At 43.5% G+C, this 19,492-nt stretch overlaps 1 protein-coding gene across 1 annotated transcript in view; it reads left to right on the top strand.

The window, feature by feature from the left end:
* The first annotated feature begins 7,251 nt into the window (after positions 1-7,251).
* Positions 7,252-19,492, top strand: part of LOC128659721 (P2X purinoceptor 7) — a 73,365-nt gene continuing 61,124 nt past the window's right edge. The window contains exon 1 of the mRNA XM_053713295.1: positions 7,252-7,306. The gene's annotated coding sequence lies outside the window, so the exon portion shown is untranslated. The remainder of the gene's footprint in view (positions 7,307-19,492) is intronic.

Genomic DNA, 19,492 nt, shown 5'->3' with positions numbered 1-19,492 from the left:
GTCACCGGAAGTGACGTCACCGGAAACGGCCAAACCGGAAGAGACGGGCCCTGAAGAAGCCATGGATACCCGCGTGGACGCCGGCGCGCAAACCGAAGCCGGAGGACCTCCCTGGGATGCCGGCCCCCCGCCGGAAAGCACCGCTGCCAAAGATTGGAGCAGCGCTACCGCCGTGGAGACCGCCTCACCGGTAAGAATGACCGGATCAGATACGGCCTCCCCCCCGCCACAACTCGCACTAAGAACAGGGCCCTGCTCCCCTAACACAACCCCCTCTGCTACCTGGGGACCCACCTCTACCACTGAAAGGGGAATTAAAGGAGGGGAGGGAGAGGGAGAGACAACCATAACTTCGGGATACAGGCTAGACCCCGGGGGACGACTCACCGGGGAGGGGGGGAAGGCTGCACCACATCTTCTCCAGAGTCAAACTCATCGATCATCAGCTCATCTAATTCCGACATCTTCTTCCACAGGACTCCTGACAGATGATCCTGACGCTGTGAAGACGAGCTGGAAAAGAGGGTTTGGGCCTTGGGAGCTGACTACTTAAAGGTAAGCTAAACCCCACCCTCCCTAATGCAACATTGTTGCAACTTCACAACAGCACACTCCTAAGGGCCTTAATTATTATGGTCGTTCTGGGCTATGCTGCCCTCCACTGTCTTTACTTTATATACACACACTTCACTACATGCACACACATTACACTATATGCACACACATTACACTATATGCACACACATGACTTTATATACACACACTGCACTACATGCACACACATTACACTATATGCACACACATTACACTATATGCACACACATTACACTATATGCACACACATTACTTTATATACACACACTGCACTACATGCACACACATTACACTATATGCACACACATTACACTATATGCACACACATTACACTATATGCACACACATTACACTATATACACACACATTACTTTATATACACACACTGCACTACATGCACACACATTACACTATATGCACACACATTACACTACATGCACACACATTACACTATATGCACACACATTACACTACATGCACACACATTACACTATATGCACACACATTACACTACATGCACACACATTACACTATATGCACACACATTACACTATATGCACACACATTACACTACATGCACACACATTACACTACATGCACACACATTACACTATATGCACACACATTACACTACATGCACACACATTACACTATATGCACACACATTACACTATATGCACACACATTACACTACATGCACACACATTACACTATATGCACACACTGCACTACATGCACACACATTACACTACATGCACACACATTACACTATATGCACACACATTACACTATATGCACACATTACACTACATGCACACACATTACACTATATGCACACACTGCACTACATGCACACACATTACACTATATGCACACACTGCACTACATGCACACACATTACACTATATGCACACACACTGCACTACATGCAGACACATTACACTATATGCACACACTGCACTACATGCACACACATTACACTATATGCACACACATTACACTATATGCACACACATTACACTACATGCACACACATTACACTATATGCACACACTGCACTACATGCACACACATTACACTACATGCACACACATTACACTATATGCACACACATTACACTATATGCACACACATTACACTATATGCACACCCATTACACTATATGCACACACACTACACTACATGCACACACATTACACTACATGCACACACATTACACTACATGCACACACATTACACTATATGCACACACATTACACTACATGCACACACATTACACTATATGCACACACATTACACTATATGCACACACATTACACTACATGCACACACATTACACTACATGCACACACATTACACTACACTACATGCACACACATTACACTATATGCACACACATTACACTACATGCACACACATTACACTATATGCACACACATTACACTATATGCACACACATTACACTACATGCACACACATTACACTACATGCACACACATTACACTACACTACATGCACACACATTACACTATATCCACACACACTGCACTACATGCACACACATTACACTATATGCACACACATTACACTATATGCACACACATTACACTATATGCACACACATTACACTACATGCACACACATTACACTATATGCACACACTGCACAACATGCACACACATTACACTATATGCACACACATTACACTATATGCACACACATTACTTTATATACACACATTACACTACATGCACACACATTACACTACATGCACACACATTACACTATATACACACACTGCACTACATGCACACACACATTACACTACATGCACACACATTACACTACATGCACACACATTACACTATATACACACACTGCACTACATGCACAGACCCTGCACTACGTGCACATGCCCTGCTCTGCACACACTGTCTGCACTACATGCACACACATTACACTATATGCACACACATTACACTATATGCACACACATTACACTACATGCACACACATTACACTATATGCACACACTGCACTACATGCACACACATTACACTACATGCACACACATTACACTATATGCACACACATTACACTATATGCACACACATTACACTATATGCACACCCATTACACTATATGCACACACACTACACTACATGCACACACATTACACTACATGCACACACATTACACTACATGCACACACATTACACTATATGCACACACATTACACTACATGCACACACATTACACTATATGCACACACATTACACTATATGCACACACATTACACTACATGCACACACATTACACTACATGCACACACATTACACTACACTACATGCACACACATTACACTATATGCACACACATTACACTACATGCACACACATTACACTATATGCACACACATTACACTATATGCACACACATTACACTACATGCACACACATTACACTACATGCACACACATTACACTACACTACATGCACACACATTACACTATATCCACACACACTGCACTACATGCACACACATTACACTATATGCACACACATTACACTATATGCACACACATTACACTATATGCACACACATTACACTACATGCACACACATTACACTATATGCACACACTGCACAACATGCACACACATTACACTATATGCACACACATTACACTATATGCACACACATTACTTTATATACACACATTGCACTACATGCACACACATTACACTACATGCACACACATTACACTATATGCACACACACTACACTACATGCACACACATTACACTACATACACACACATTACACTACATGCACACACATTACACTACATGCACACACATTACACTATATGCACACACATTACACTACATGCACACACATTACACTACATGCACACACATTACACTACATGCACACACATTACACTATATGCACACACATTACACTACATGCACACACATTACACTACATGCACACACATTACACTATATGCACACACATTACACTACATGCACACACATTACACTACATGCACACACATTACACTATATGCACACACATTACACTACATGCACACACATTACACTACATGCACACACATTACACTACATGCACACACATTACACTACATGCACACACATTACACTACATGCACACACATTACACTATATGCACACACATTACACTATATGCACACACACATTACACTATATGCATACACATTACACTATATGCACACACATTACACTACATGCACACACATTACACTACATGCACACACATTACACTACATGCACACACATTACACTACATGCACACACATTACACTATATGCACACACATTACACTATATGCACACACACATTACACTATATGCATACACATTACACTATATGCACACACATTACACTACATACACACACATTACACTATATGCACACACTGCACTACATGCACACACATTACACTATATGCACACACATTACACTACATACACACACATTACACTATATGCACACACATTACACTACATGCACACACATTACACTATATGCACACACATTACACTACATGCACACACATTACTTTATATACACACTGCACTACATGCACACACACATTACACTACATGCACACACATTACACTACATGCACACACATTACACTACATGCACACACATTACACTACATGCACACACATTACACTATATGCACACACATTACACTACATGCACACACATTACTTTATATACACACACTGCACTACATGCACACACACATTACACTACATGCACACACATTACACTACATGCACACACATTACACTACATGCACACACATTACACTATATACACACACATTACTTTATATACACACACTGCACTACATGCACACACACATTACACTACATGCACACACATTACACTACATGCACACACATTACACTACATGCACACACATTACACTATATGCACACACATTACACTATATGCACACACATTACACTACATGCACACACATTACACTATATGCACACACATTACACTATATGCACACACATTACACTACATGCACACACATTACACTATATGCACACACATTACACTACATGCACACACATTACACTACATGCACACACATTACACTATATGCACACACATTACACTATATGCACACACATTACACTACATGCACACACACTACACTATATGCACACACATTACACTACATGCACACACATTACACTACATGCACACACATTACACTATATACACACACTGCACTACATGCACACACACATTACACTACATGCACACACATTACACTACATGCACACACATTACACTATATACACACTGCACTACATGCACACACACATTACACTACATGCACACACATTACACTATATGCACACACATTACACTACATGCACACACATTACTTTATATACACACACTGCACTACATGCACACACACATTACACTACATGCACACACATTACACTACATGCACACACATTACACTATATACACACACTGCACTACATGCACACACACATTACACTACATGCACACACATTACACTACATGCACACACATTACACTACATGCACACACATTACACTATATGCACACACATTACACTATATGCACACACATTACACTACATGCACACACATTACACTATATGCACACACATTACACTATATGCACACACATTACACTACATGCACACACATTACACTACATGCACACACATTACACTATATGCACACACATTACACTACATGCACACACATTACACTACATGCACACACATTACACTACATGCACACACATTACACTACATGCACACACATTACACTACATGCACACACATTACACTATATACACACACATTACACTACATGCACACACATTACACTACATGCACACACATTACACTATATGCACACATTACACTACATGCACACACATTACACTATATGCACACACATTACACTACATGCACACACATTACTTTATATACACACACTGCACTACATGCACACACACATTACACTATATGCACACACTGCACTACATGCACACACATTACACTATATGCACACACATTACACTACATGCACACACATTACACTATATGCACACACTGCACTACATGCACACACACATTACACTACATGCACACACATTACACTACATGCACACACATTACACTACATGCACACACATTACACTATATACACACACTGCACTACATGCACACACACATTACACTACATGCACACACATTACACTACATGCACACACATTACACTATATGCACACACATTACACTATATGCACACACATTACACTACATGCACACACATTACACTATATGCACACACATTACATTATATGCACACACATTACACTATATACACACACTGCACTACATGCACACACATTACACTACATGCACACACATTACACTATATGCACACACCCTGCACTACATGCACACACATTACACTATATGCACACACCCTGCACTATATGCACACACATTACACTACATGCACACACATTACACTACATGCACACACATTACACTACATGCACACACATTACACTATATGCACACACATTACACTACATGCACACACATTACACTACATGCACACACATTACACTATATACACACACATTACACTATATACACACACTGCACTACATGCACACACACATTACACTACATGCACACACATTACACTATATACACACACTGCACTACATGCACACACATTACACTACATGCACACACATTACACTACATGCACACACATTACACTACATGCACACACATTACACTATATACACACACTGCACTACATGCACACACACATTACACTACATGCACACACATTACACTACATGCACACACATTACACTACATGCACACACATTACACTATATGCACACACATTACATTATATGCACACACATTACACTACATGCACACACATTACACTACATGCACACACACATTACACTATATGCACACACATTACACTATATACACACACATTACACTATATACACACACTGCACTACATGCACACACACATTACACTACATGCACACACACATTACACTATATGCACACACATTACACTATATACACACACTGCACTACATGCACACACACATTACACTACATGCACACACATTACACTACATGCACACACATTACACTATATACACACACTGCACTACATGCACAGACCCTGCACTACGTGCACATGCCCTGCTCTGCACACACTGTCTGCACTACATGCACACACATTACACTACATGCACACACTGCACTACATGCACACAGTCACACACCTTGCTGTCACTCACACATGTGCGCAGTATGTATACAGCTTTAGCCTGCGTTTACGTTATACTATATCTGGTTTTTGTTTGTTTAGAAATACAGCAATTTACAAATAAAGTTAATTGAAATTATGACTAGCTATTTTTCTGATTGGCTGCTTCCTGTCAAGTTATGCGGGTTCTGTTTCCATTTACTTGCTTGCTGCATTTGTGTGATTAGCTGTTTCTTGTCACATGACGTTATTAAGTGTACTCTGGGAACTGTAGTCCTATTTTTTCCTCTCACTTCCTGTTGTGCTTCAGTTGCTGCTGGGTAGCTGCAGCTAGGTGAGTGCACGAGGCAGCTGTGACGCGCATAACTGTGCGCAGATTTATTAGCGCGGTTTATAAGTAGACAGCAGAGGTACAAACCCGTTATCTGACCGTGTATTTACATATGCTCCTTGCACAGACGCGCGGGCCTAGAGATAAGCTTATTATGGTCCTATATAAGCTTATAATATTAACCCTTTGTTTACCAGAGAGCAGTGTGTTCTCATGTAATGTACTGTAACCTTATTGTACCACAGGGTCACATTGTGCTGTAAGTCAGGGGGTTCTCATGTAATGTACTGTAGCCTTATTGTACCACAGGGTCACATTGTGCTGTAAGTCAGGGGGTTCTCATGTACTGTAGCCTTATTGTACCACAGGGTCACATTGTGCTGTAAGTCAGGGGCTTCTCATGTAATGTACTGTAGCCTTATTGTACCACAGGGTCACATTGTGCTGTAAGTCAGGGGGTTCTCATGTACTGTAGCCTTATTGTACCACAGGGTCACATTGTGCTGTAAGTCAGGGGGTTCTCATGTACTGTAGCCTTATTGTACCACAGGGTCACATTGTGCTGTAAGTCAGGGGGTTCTCATGTCATGTACTGCAGCCTTATTGTACCACAGGGTCACATTGTGCTGTAAGTCAGGGGGTTCTCATGTACTGTACTGTAGCCTTATTGTACCACAGGGTCACATTGTGCTGTAAGTCAGGGGGTTCTCATGTAATGTACTGTAACCTTATTGTACCACAGGGTCACATTGTGCTGTAAGTCAGGGGCTTCTCATGTAATGTACTGTAGCCTTATTGTACCACAGGGTCACATTGTGCTGTAAGTCAGGGGGTTCTCATGTAATGTACTGTAACCTTATTGTACCACAGGGTCACATTGTGCTGTAAGTCAGGGGGTTCTCATGTAATGTACTGTAACCTTATTGTACCACAGGGTCACATTGTGCTGTAAGTCAGGGGGTTCTCATGTAATGTACTGTAACCTTATTGTACCACAGGGTCACATTGTGCTGTAAGTCAGGGGCTTCTCATGTAATGTACTGTAGCCTTATTGTACCACAGGGTCACATTGTGCTGTAAGTCAGGGGGTTCTCATGTAATGTACTGTAACCTTATTGTACCACAGGGTCACATTGTGCTGTAAGTCAGGGGTTCTCATGTAATGTACTGTAACCTTATTGTACCACAGGGTCACATTGTGCTGTAAGTCAGGGGGTTCTCATGTAATGTACTGTAGCCTTATTGTACCACAGGGTCACATTGTGCTGTAAGTCAGGGGGTTCTCATGTAATGTACTGTAACCTTATTGTACCACAGGGTCACATTGTGCTGTAAGTCAGGGGCTTCTCATGTAATGTAGCCTTATTGTACCACAGGGTCACATTGTGCTGTAAGTCAGGGGGTTCTCATGTAGTGTACTGTAGCCTTATTGTACCACATGGTCACATTGTGCTGTAAGTCAGGGGGTTCTCATGTAGTGTACTGTAGCCTTATTGTACCACAGGGTCACATTGTGCTGTAAGTCAGGGGGTTCTCATGTAATGTACTGTAGCCTTATTGTACCACAGGGTCACATTGTGCTGTAAGTCAGGGGGTTCTCATGTAATGTACTGTAGTCTTATTGTACCACAGGGTCACATTGTGCTGTAAGTCAGGGGGTTCTCATGTAGTGTACTGTAGCCTTATTGTACCACAGGGTCACATTGTGCTGTAAGTCAGGGGGTTCTCATGTAATGTACTGTAGTCTTATTGTACCACAGGGTCACATTGTGCTGTAAGTCAGGGGGTTCTTATGTAATGTACTGTAGCCTTATTGTACCACAGGGTCACATTGTGCTGTAAGTCAGGGGGTTCTCATGTAATGTACTGTAGCCTTATTGTACCACAGGGTCACATTGTGCTGTAAGTCAGGGGGTTCTCATGTAATGTACTGTAACCTTATTGTACCACAGGGTCACATTGTGCTGTAAGTCAGGGGGTTCTCATGTAATGTACTGTAGCCTTATTGTACCACAGGGTCACATTGTGCTGTAAGTCAGGGGGTTCTCAGGTAATGTACTGTAGCCTTATTGTACCACAGGGTCACATTGTGCTGTAAGTCAGGGGGTTCTCATGTAATGTACTGTAGCCTTATTGTACCACAGGGTCACATTGTGCTGTATGTCAGGGGGTTCTCATGTAATGTACTGTAGCCTTATTGTACCACAGGGTCACATTGTGCTGTAAGTCAGGGGGTTCTCATGTACTGTAGCCTTATTGTACCACAGGGTCACATTGTGCTGTACGTAAGGGGGTTCTCATGTCATGTACTGTAGCCTTATTGTACCACAGGGTCACATTGTGCTGTAAGTCAGGGGGTTCTCATGTAATGTACTGTAGCCTTATTGTACCACAGGGTCACATTGTGCTGTAAGTCAGGGGGTTCTCATGTAATGTACTGTAGCCTTATTGTACCACAGGGTCACATTGTGCTGTAAGTCAGGGGGTTCTCATGTAATGTACTGTAACCTTATTGTACCACAGGGTCACATTGTGCTGTAAGTCAGGGGGTTCTCATGTAATGTACTGTAGCCTTATTGTACCACAGGGTCACATTGTGCTGTAAGTCAGGGGGTTCTCATGTAATGTACTGTAGTCTTATTGTGCCACAGGGTCACATTGTGCTGTAAGTCAGGGGGTTCTCATGTAATGTACTGTAGCCTTATTGTACCACAGGGTCACATTGTGCTGTAAGTCAGGGGGTTTTCATGTAATGTAGCCTTATTGTACCACAGGGTCACATTGTGCTGTAAGTCAGGGGGTTCTCATGTAATGTACTGTAGCCTTATTGTACCACAGGGTCACATTGTGCTGTAAGTCAGGGGGTTCTCATGTACTGTACTGTAGTCTTATTGTACCACAGGGTCACATTGTGCTGTAAGTCAGGGGGTTCTCATGTAATGTACTGTAGCCTTATTGTACCACAGGGTCACATTGTGCTGTAAGTCAGGGGGTTCTCATGTACTGTAGCCTTATTGTACCACAGGGTCACATTGTGCTGTAAGTCAGGGGGTTCTCATGTAATGTAGCCTTATTGTACCACAGGGTCACATTGTGCTGTAAGTCAGGGGGTTCTCAGGTAATGTACTGTAGCCTTATTGTACCACAGGGTCACATTGTGCTGTAAGTCAGGGGGTTCTCATGTAATGTACTGTAGCCTTATTGTACCACAGGGTCACATTGTGCTGTAAGTCAGGGGGTTCTCATGTAATGTACTGTAGCCTTATTGTACCACAGGGTCACATTGTGCTGTAAGTCAGGGGGTTCTTATGTAATGTACTGTAGCCTTATTGTACCACAGGGTCACATTGTGCTGTAAGTCAGGGGGTTCTCATGTAATGTACTGTAGCCTTATTGTACCACAGGGTCACATTGTGCTGTATGTCAGGGGGTTCTCATGTAATGTACTGTAACCTTATTGTACCACAGGGTCACATTGTGCTGTAAGTCAGGGGCTTCTCATGTAATGTAGCCTTATTGTACCACAGGGTCACATTGTGCTGTAAGTCAGGGGGTTCTCATGTAGTGTACTGTAGCCTTATTGTACCACATGGTCACATTGTGCTGTAAGTCAGGGGGTTCTCATGTAGTGTACTGTAGCCTTATTGTACCACAGGGTCACATTGTGCTGTAAGTCAGGGGGTTCTCATGTAATGTACTGTAACCTTATTGTACCACAGGGTCACATTGTGCTGTAAGTCAGGGGGTTCTCATGTAATGTACTGTAGTCTTATTGTACCACAGGGTCACATTGTGCTGTAAGTCAGGGGGTTCTCATGTAGTGTACTGTAGCCTTATTGTACCACAGGGTCACATTGTGCTGTAAGTCAGGGGGTTCTCATGTAATGTACTGTAGTCTTATTGTACCACAGGGTCACATTGTGCTGTAAGTCAGGGGGTTCTCATGTAGTGTACTGTAGCCTTATTGTACCACAGGGTCACATTGTGCTGTAAGTCAGGGGGTTCTCATGTAATGTACTGTGGCCTTATTGTACCACAGGGTCACATTGTGCTGTAAGTCAGGGGGTTCTCATGTAATGTACTGTAGCCTTATTGTACCACAGGGTCACATTGTGCTGTAAGTCAGGGGGTTCTCATGTAATGTACTGTAACCTTATTGTACCACAGGGTCACATTGTGCTGTAAGTCAGGGGCTTCTCATGTAATGTAGCCTTATTGTACCACAGGGTCACATTGTGCTGTAAGTCAGGGGGTTCTCAGGTAATGTACTGTAGCCTTATTGTACCACAGGGTCACATTGTGCTGTAAGTCAGGGGGTTCTCATGTAATGTACTGTAGCCTTATTGTACCACAGGGTCACATTGTGCTGTAAGTCAGGGGGTTCTCATGTAGTGTACTGTAGCCTTATTGTACCACATGGTCACATTGTGCTGTAAGTCAGGGGGTTCTCATGTAGTGTACTGTAGCCTTATTGTACCACAGGGTCACATTGTGCTGTAAGTCAGGGGGTTCTCATGTAATGTACCCGAACCTTATTGTACCACAGGGTCACATTGTGCTGTAAGTCAGGGGGTTCTCATGTAGTGTACTCTAGCCTTATTGTACCACAGGGTCACATTGTGCTGTAAGTCAGGGGGTTCTCATGTAGTGTACTCTAGCCTTATTGTACCACAGGGTCACATTGTGCTGTTAGTCAGGGGGTTCTCATGTAATGTACTGTAACTTTATTGTACCACAGGGTCACATTGTGCTGTAAGTCAGGGGGTTCTCATGTAATGTAGCCTTATTGTACCACAGGGTCACATTGTGCTGTAAGTCAGGGGGTTCTCATGTAATGTACTGTAGCCTTATTGTACCACAGGGTCACATTGTGCTGTAAGTCAGGGGGTTCTCATGTACTGTAGCCTTATTGTACCACAGGGTCACATTGTGCTGTAAGTCAGGGGGTTCTCATGTAATGTACTGTAGCCTTATTGTACCACAGGGTCACATTGTGCTGTAAGTCAGGGGGTTCTCATGTAATGTACTGTAGCCTTATTGTACCACAGGGTCACATTGTGCTGTAAGTCAGGGGGTTCTCATGTAATGTGCTGTAGCCTTATTGTACCACAGGGTCACATTGTGCTGTAAGTCAGGGGGTTCTCATGTAATGTACTGTAGCCTTATTGTACCACAGGGTCACATTGTGCTGTAAGTCAAGGGGTTCTCATGTAATGTACTGTAGCCTTATTGTACCACAGGGTCACATTGTGCTGTAAGGGGGTTCTCATGTAATGTACTGTAGCCTTATTGTACCACAGGGTCACATTGTGCTGTAAGTCAGGGGGTTCTCATGTAATGTACTGTAGCCTTATTATACCACAGGGTCACATTGTGCTGTAAGTCAGGGGGTTCTCATGTAATGTACTGTAGCCTTATTGTACCACAGGGTCACATTGTGCTGTAAGTCAGGGGGTTCTCATGTAATGTACTGTAGCCTTATTGTACCACAGGGTCACATTGTGCTGTAAGTCAGGGGGGTCTCATGTACTGTAGCCTTATTGTACCACAGGGTCACATTGTGCTGTAAGTCAGGAGGTTCTCATGTAATGTACTGTAGCCTTATTGTACCACAGGGTCACATTGTGCTGTAAGTCAGGGGGTTCTCATGTAATGTACTGTAGCCTTATTGTACCACAGGGTCACATTGTGCTGTAAGGGGGTTCTCATGTAATGTAGTGTAGCCTTATTGTACCACAGGGTCACATTGTGCTGTAAGTCAGGGGTTTCTCATGTAATGTACTGTAACCTTATTGTACCACAGGGTCACATTGTGCTGTAAGTCAGAGGGTTTTCATGTAATGTACTGTAGCCTTATTGTACCACAGGGTCACATTGTGCTGTAAGTCAGGGGGTTCTCATGTAATGTACTGTAACCTTATTGTACCACAGGGTCACATTGTGCCGTAAGTCAGGGGGTTCTCATGTAATGTACTGTAGCCTTATTGTACCACAGGGTCACATTGTGCTGTAAGTCAGGGGGTTCTCATGTACTGTAGCCTTATTGTACCACAGGGTCACATTGTGCTGTAAGTCAGGGGGTTCTCATGTCATGTACTGCAGCCTTATTGTACCACAGGGTCACATTGTGCTGTAAGTCAGGGGGTTCTCATGTAATGTACTGTAGCCTTATTGTACCACAGGGTCACATTGTGCTGTAAGTCAGGGGGTTCTCATGTAATGTACTGTAGCCTTATTGTACCACAGGGTCACATTGTGCTGTAAGTCAGGGGGTTCTCATGTAATGTACTGTAACCTTATTGTACCACAGGGTCACATTGTGCTGTAAGTCAGGGGGTTCTCATGTAATGTACTGTGGCCTTATTGTACCACAGGGTCACATTGTGCTGTAAGTCAGGGGGTTCTCATGTACTGTACTGTGGCCTTATTGTACCACAGGGTCACATTGTGCTGTAAGTCAGGGGGTTCTCATGTACTGTACTGTAGTCTTATTGTACCACAGGGTCACATTGTGCTGTAAGTCAGGGGGTTCTCATGTAATGTACTGTAGCCTTATTGTACCACAGGGTCACATTGTGCTGTAAGTCAGGGGGTTCTCATGTACTGTAACCTTATTGTACCACAGGGTCACATTGTGCTGTAAGTCAGGGGGTTCTCATGTAATGTAGCCTTATTGTACCACAGGGTCACATTGTGCTGTAAGTCAGGGGGTTCTCATGTAATGTACTGTAGCCTTATTGTACCACAGGGTCACATTGTGCTGTAAGTCAGGGGGTTCTCATGTAATGTACTGTAGCCTTATTGTACCACAGGGTCACATTGTGCTGTAAGTCAGGGGGTTCTTATGTAATGTACTGTAGCCTTATTGTACCACAGGGTCACATTGTGCTGTAAGTCAGGGGGTTCTCATGTAATGTACTGTAGCCTTATTGTACCACAGGGTCACATTGTGCTGTAAGTCAGGGGGTTCTCATGTAATGTACTGTAACCTTATTGTACCACAGGGTCACATTGTGCTGTAAGTCAGGGGCTTCTCATGTAATGTAGCCTTATTGTACCACAGGGTCACATTGTGCTGTAAGTCAGGGGGTTCTCATGTTGTGTACTGTAGCCTTATTGTACCACATGGTCACATTGTGCTGTAAGTCAGGGGGTTCTCATGTAGTGTACTGTAGCCTTATTGTACCACAGGGTCACATTGTGCTGTAAGTCAGGGGGTTCTCATGTAATGTACTGTAACCTTATTGTACCACAGGGTCACATTGTGCTGTAAGTCAGGGGGTTCTCATGTAATGTACTGTAGTCTTATTGTACCACAGGGTCACATTGTGCTGTAAGTCAGGGGGTTCTCATGTAGTGTACTGTAGCCTTATTGTACCACAGGGTCACATTGTGCTGTAAGTCAGGGGGTTCTCATGTAATGTACTGTAGTCTTATTGTACCACAGGGTCACATTGTGCTGTAAGTCAGGGGGTTCTTATGTAATGTAATGTAGCCTTATTGTACCACAGGGTCACATTGTGCTGTAAGTCAGGGGGTTCTCATGTAATGTACTGTAGCCTTATTGTACCACAGGGTCACATTGTGCTGTAAGTCAGGGGGTTCTCATGTAATGTACTGTAACCTTATTGAACCACAGGGTCACATTGTGCTGTAAGTCAGGGGGTTCTCATGTAATGTACTGTAGCCTTATTGTACCACAGGGTCACATTGTGCTGTAAGTCAGGGGGTTCTCAGGTAATGTACTGTAGCCTTATTGTACCACAGGGTCACATTGTGCTGTAAGTCAGGGGGTTCTCAGGTAATGTACTGTAGCCTTATTGTACCACAGGGTCACATTGTGCTGTATGTCAGGGGGTTCTCATGTAATGTACTGTAGCCTTATTGTACCACAGGGTCACATTGTGCTGTAAGTCAGGGGGTTCTCATGTACTGTAGCCTTATTGTACCACAGGGTCACATTGTGCTGTAAGTCAGGGGGTTCTCATGTACTGTAGCCTTATTGTACCACAGGGTCACATTGTGCTGTAAGTCAGGGGGTTCTCATGTCATGTACTGCAGCCTTATTGTACCACAGGGTCACATTGTGCTGTAAGTCAGGGGGTTCTCATGTAATGTACTGTAGCCTTATTGTACCACAGGGTCACATTGTGCTGTAAGTCAGGGGGTTCTCATGTAATGTACTGTAGCCTTATTGTACCACAGGGTCACATTGTGCTGTAAGTCAGGGGGTTCTCATGTAATGTACTGTGGCCTTATTGTACCACAGGGTCACATTGTGCTGTAAGTCAGGGGGTTCTCATGTAATGTACTGTGGCCTTATTGTACCACAGGGTCACATTGTGCTGTAAGTCAGGGGGTTCTCATGTAATGTACTGTAGTCTTATTGTGCCACAGGGTCACATTGTGCTGTAAGTCAGGGGGTTCTCATGTAATGTACTGTAACCTTATTGTACCACAGGGTCACATTGTGCTGTAAGTCAGGGGGTTTTCATGTAATGTAGCCTTATTGTACCACAGGGTCACATTGTGCTGTAAGTCAGGGGGTTCTCATGTAATGTACTGTAGCCTTATTGTACCACAGGGTCACATTGTGCTGTAAGTCAGGGGGTTCTCATGTACTGTACTGTAGTCTTATTGTACCACAGGGTCACATTGTGCTGTAAGTCAGGGGGTTCTCATGTAATGTACTGTAGCCTTATTGTACCACAGGGTCACATTGTGCTGTAAGTCAGGGGGTTCTCATGTACTGTAACCTTATTGTACCACAGGGTCACATTGTGCTGTAAGTCAGGGGGTTCTCATGTAATGTAGCCTTATTGTACCACAGGGTCACATTGTGCTGTAAGTCAGGGGGTTCTCAGGTAATGTACTGTAGCCTTATTGTACCACAGGGTCACATTGTGCTGTAAGTCAGGGGGTTCTCATGTAATGTACTGTAGCCTTATTGTACCCCAGGGTCACATTGTGCTGTAAGTCAGGGGGTTCTCATGTAATGTACTGTAGCCTTATTGTACCACAGGGTCACATTGTGCTGTAAGTCAGGGGGTTCTCATGTAATGTAGCCTTATTGTACCACAGGGTCACATTGTGCTGTAAGTCAGGGGGTTCTCAGGTAATGTACTGTAGCCTTATTGTACCACAGGGTCACATTGTGCTGTAAGTCAGGGGGTTCTCATGTAGTGTACTGTAGTCTTATTGTGCCACAGGGTCACATTGTGCTGTAAGTCAGGGGGTTCTCATGTAATGTACTGTAACCTTATTGTACCACAGGGTCACATTGTGCTGTAAGTCAGGGGGTTTTCATGTAATGTAGCCTTATTGTACCACAGGGTCACATTGTGCTGTAAGTCAGGGGGTTCTCATGTAATGTACTGTAGCCTTATTGTACCACAGGGTCACATTGTGCTGTAAGGGGGTTCTCATGTAATGTAGTGTAGCCTTATTGTACCACAGGGTCACATTGTGCTGTAAGTCAGGGGTTTCTCATGTAATGTACTGTAACCTTATTGTACCACAGGGTCACATTGTGCTGTAAGTCAGAGGGTTTTCATGTAATGTACTGTAGCCTTATTGTACCACAGGGTCACATTGTGCTGTAAGTCAGGGGGTTCTCATGTAATGTACTGTAACCTTATTGTACCACAGGGTCACATTGTGCCGTAAGTCAGGGGGTTCTCATGTAATGTACTGTAGCCTTATTGTACCACAGGGTCACATTGTGCTGTAAGTCAGGGGGTTCTCATGTACTGTAGCCTTATTGTACCACAGGGTCACATTGTGCTGTAAGTCAGGGGGTTCTCATGTCATGTACTGCAGCCTTATTGTACCACAGGGTCACATTGTGCTGTAAGTCAGGGGGTTCTCATGTAATGTACTGTAGCCTTATTGTACCACAGGGTCACATTGTGCTGTAAGTCAGGGGGTTCTCATGTAATGTACTGTAGCCTTATTGTACCACAGGGTCACATTGTGCTGTAAGTCAGGGGGTTCTCATGTAATGTACTGTGGCCTTATTGTACCACAGGGTCACATTGTGCTGTAAGTCAGGGGGTTCTCATGTAATGTACTGTAGTCTTATTGTGCCACAGGGTCACATTGTGCTGTAAGTCAGGGGGTTCTCATGTAATGTACTGTAACCTTATTGTACCACAGGGTCACATTGTGCTGTAAGTCAGGGGGTTTTCATGTACTGTAGCCTTATTGTACCACAGGGTCACATTGTGCTGTAAGTCAGGGGGTTCTCATGTACTGTAACCTTATTGTACCACAGGGTCACATTGTGCTGTAAGTCAGGGGGTTCTCAGGTAATGTACTGTAGCCTTATTGTACCACAGGGTCACATTGTGCTGTAAGTCAGGGGGTTCTCATGTAATGTACTGTAGCCTTATTGTACCACAGGGTCACATTGTGCTGTAAGTCAGGGGGTTCTCATGTAATGTACTGTAGCCTTATTGTACCACAGGGTCACATTGTGCTGTAAGTCAGGGGGTTCTCATGTAATGTACTGTAGCCTTATTGTACCACAGGGTCACATTGTGCTGTAAGTCAGGGGGTTCTCATGTAATGTACTGTAGCCTTATTGTACCACAGGGTCACATTGTGCTGTAAGTCAGGGGGTTCTCATGTAATGTACTGTAGCCTTATTGTACCACAGGGTCACATTGTGCTGTAAGTCAGGGGGTTCTTATGTAATGTACTGTAGCCTTATTGTACCACAGGGTCACATTGTGCTGTAAGTCAGGGGGTTCTCATGTAATGTACTGTAGCCTTATTGTACCACAGGGTCACATTGTGCTGTAAGTCAGGGGGTTCTCATGTAATGTACTGTAACCTTATTGTACCACAGGGTCACATTGTGCTGTAAGTCAGGGGCTTCTCATGTAATGTAGCCTTATTGTACCACAGGGTCACATTGTGCTGTAAGTCAGGGGGTTCTCATGTTGTGTACTGTAGCCTTATTGTACCACATGGTCACATTGTGCTGTAAGTCAGGGGGTTCTCATGTAGTGTACTGTAGCCTTATTGTACCACAGGGTCACATTGTGCTGTAAGTCAGGGGGTTCTCATGTAATGTACTGTAACCTTATTGTACCACAGGGTCACATTGTGCTGTAAGTCAGGGGGTTCTCATGTAATGTACTGTAGCCTTATTGTACCACAGGGTCACATTGTGCTGTAAGTCAGGGGGTTCTCATGTAGTGTACTGTAGCCTTATTGTACCACAGGGTCACATTGTGCTGTAAGTCAGGGGGTTCTCATGTAATGTACTGTAGTCTTATTGTACCACAGGGTCACATTGTGCTGTAAGTCAGGGGGGTTCTTATGTAATGTACTGTAGCCTTATTGTACCACAGGGTCACATTGTGCTGTAAGTCAGGGGGTTCTCATGTAATGTACTGTAGCCTTATTGTACCACAGGGTCACATTGTGCTGTAAGTCAGGGGGTTCTCATGTAATGTACTGTAACCTTATTGTACCACAGGGTCACATTGTGCTGTAAGTCAGGGGGTTCTCATGTAATGTACTGTAGCCTTATTGTACCACAGGGTCACATTGTGCTGTAAGTCAGGGGGTTCTCAGGTAATGTACTGTAGCCTTATTGTACCACAGGGTCACATTGTGCTGTATGTCAGGGGGTTCTCATGTAATGTACTGTAGCCTTATTGTACCACAGGGTCACATTGTGCTGTAAGTCAGGGGGTTCTCATGTACTGTAGCCTTATTGTACCACAGGGTCACATTGTGCTGTAAGTCAGGGGGTTCTCATGTCATGTACTGCAGCCTTATTGTACCACAGGGTCACATTGTGCTGTAAGTCAGGGGGTTCTCATGTAATGTACTGTAGCCTTATTGTACCACAGGGTCACATTGTGCTGTAAGTCAGGGGGTTCTCATGTAATGTACTGTAGCCTTATTGTACCACAGGGTCACATTGTGCTGTAAGTCGGGGTTCTCATGTAATGTACTGTGGCCTTATTGTACCACAGGGTCACATTGTGCTGTAAGTCAGGGGGTTCTCATGTAATGTACTGTAGTCTTATTGTGCCACAGGGTCACATTGTGCTGTAAGTCAGGGGGTTCTCATGTAATGTACTGTAACCTTATTGTACCACAGGGTCACATTGTGCTGTAAGTCAGGGGGTTTTCATGTAATGTAGCCTTATTGTACCACAGGGTCACATTGTG

Source organism: Bombina bombina, chromosome 5 (genome assembly GCF_027579735.1).
Source record: "Bombina bombina isolate aBomBom1 chromosome 5, aBomBom1.pri, whole genome shotgun sequence".
NCBI lineage: Eukaryota > Metazoa > Chordata > Amphibia > Anura > Bombinatoridae > Bombina > Bombina bombina.
This window is presented reverse-complemented; position numbering and strand designations above follow the sequence as displayed.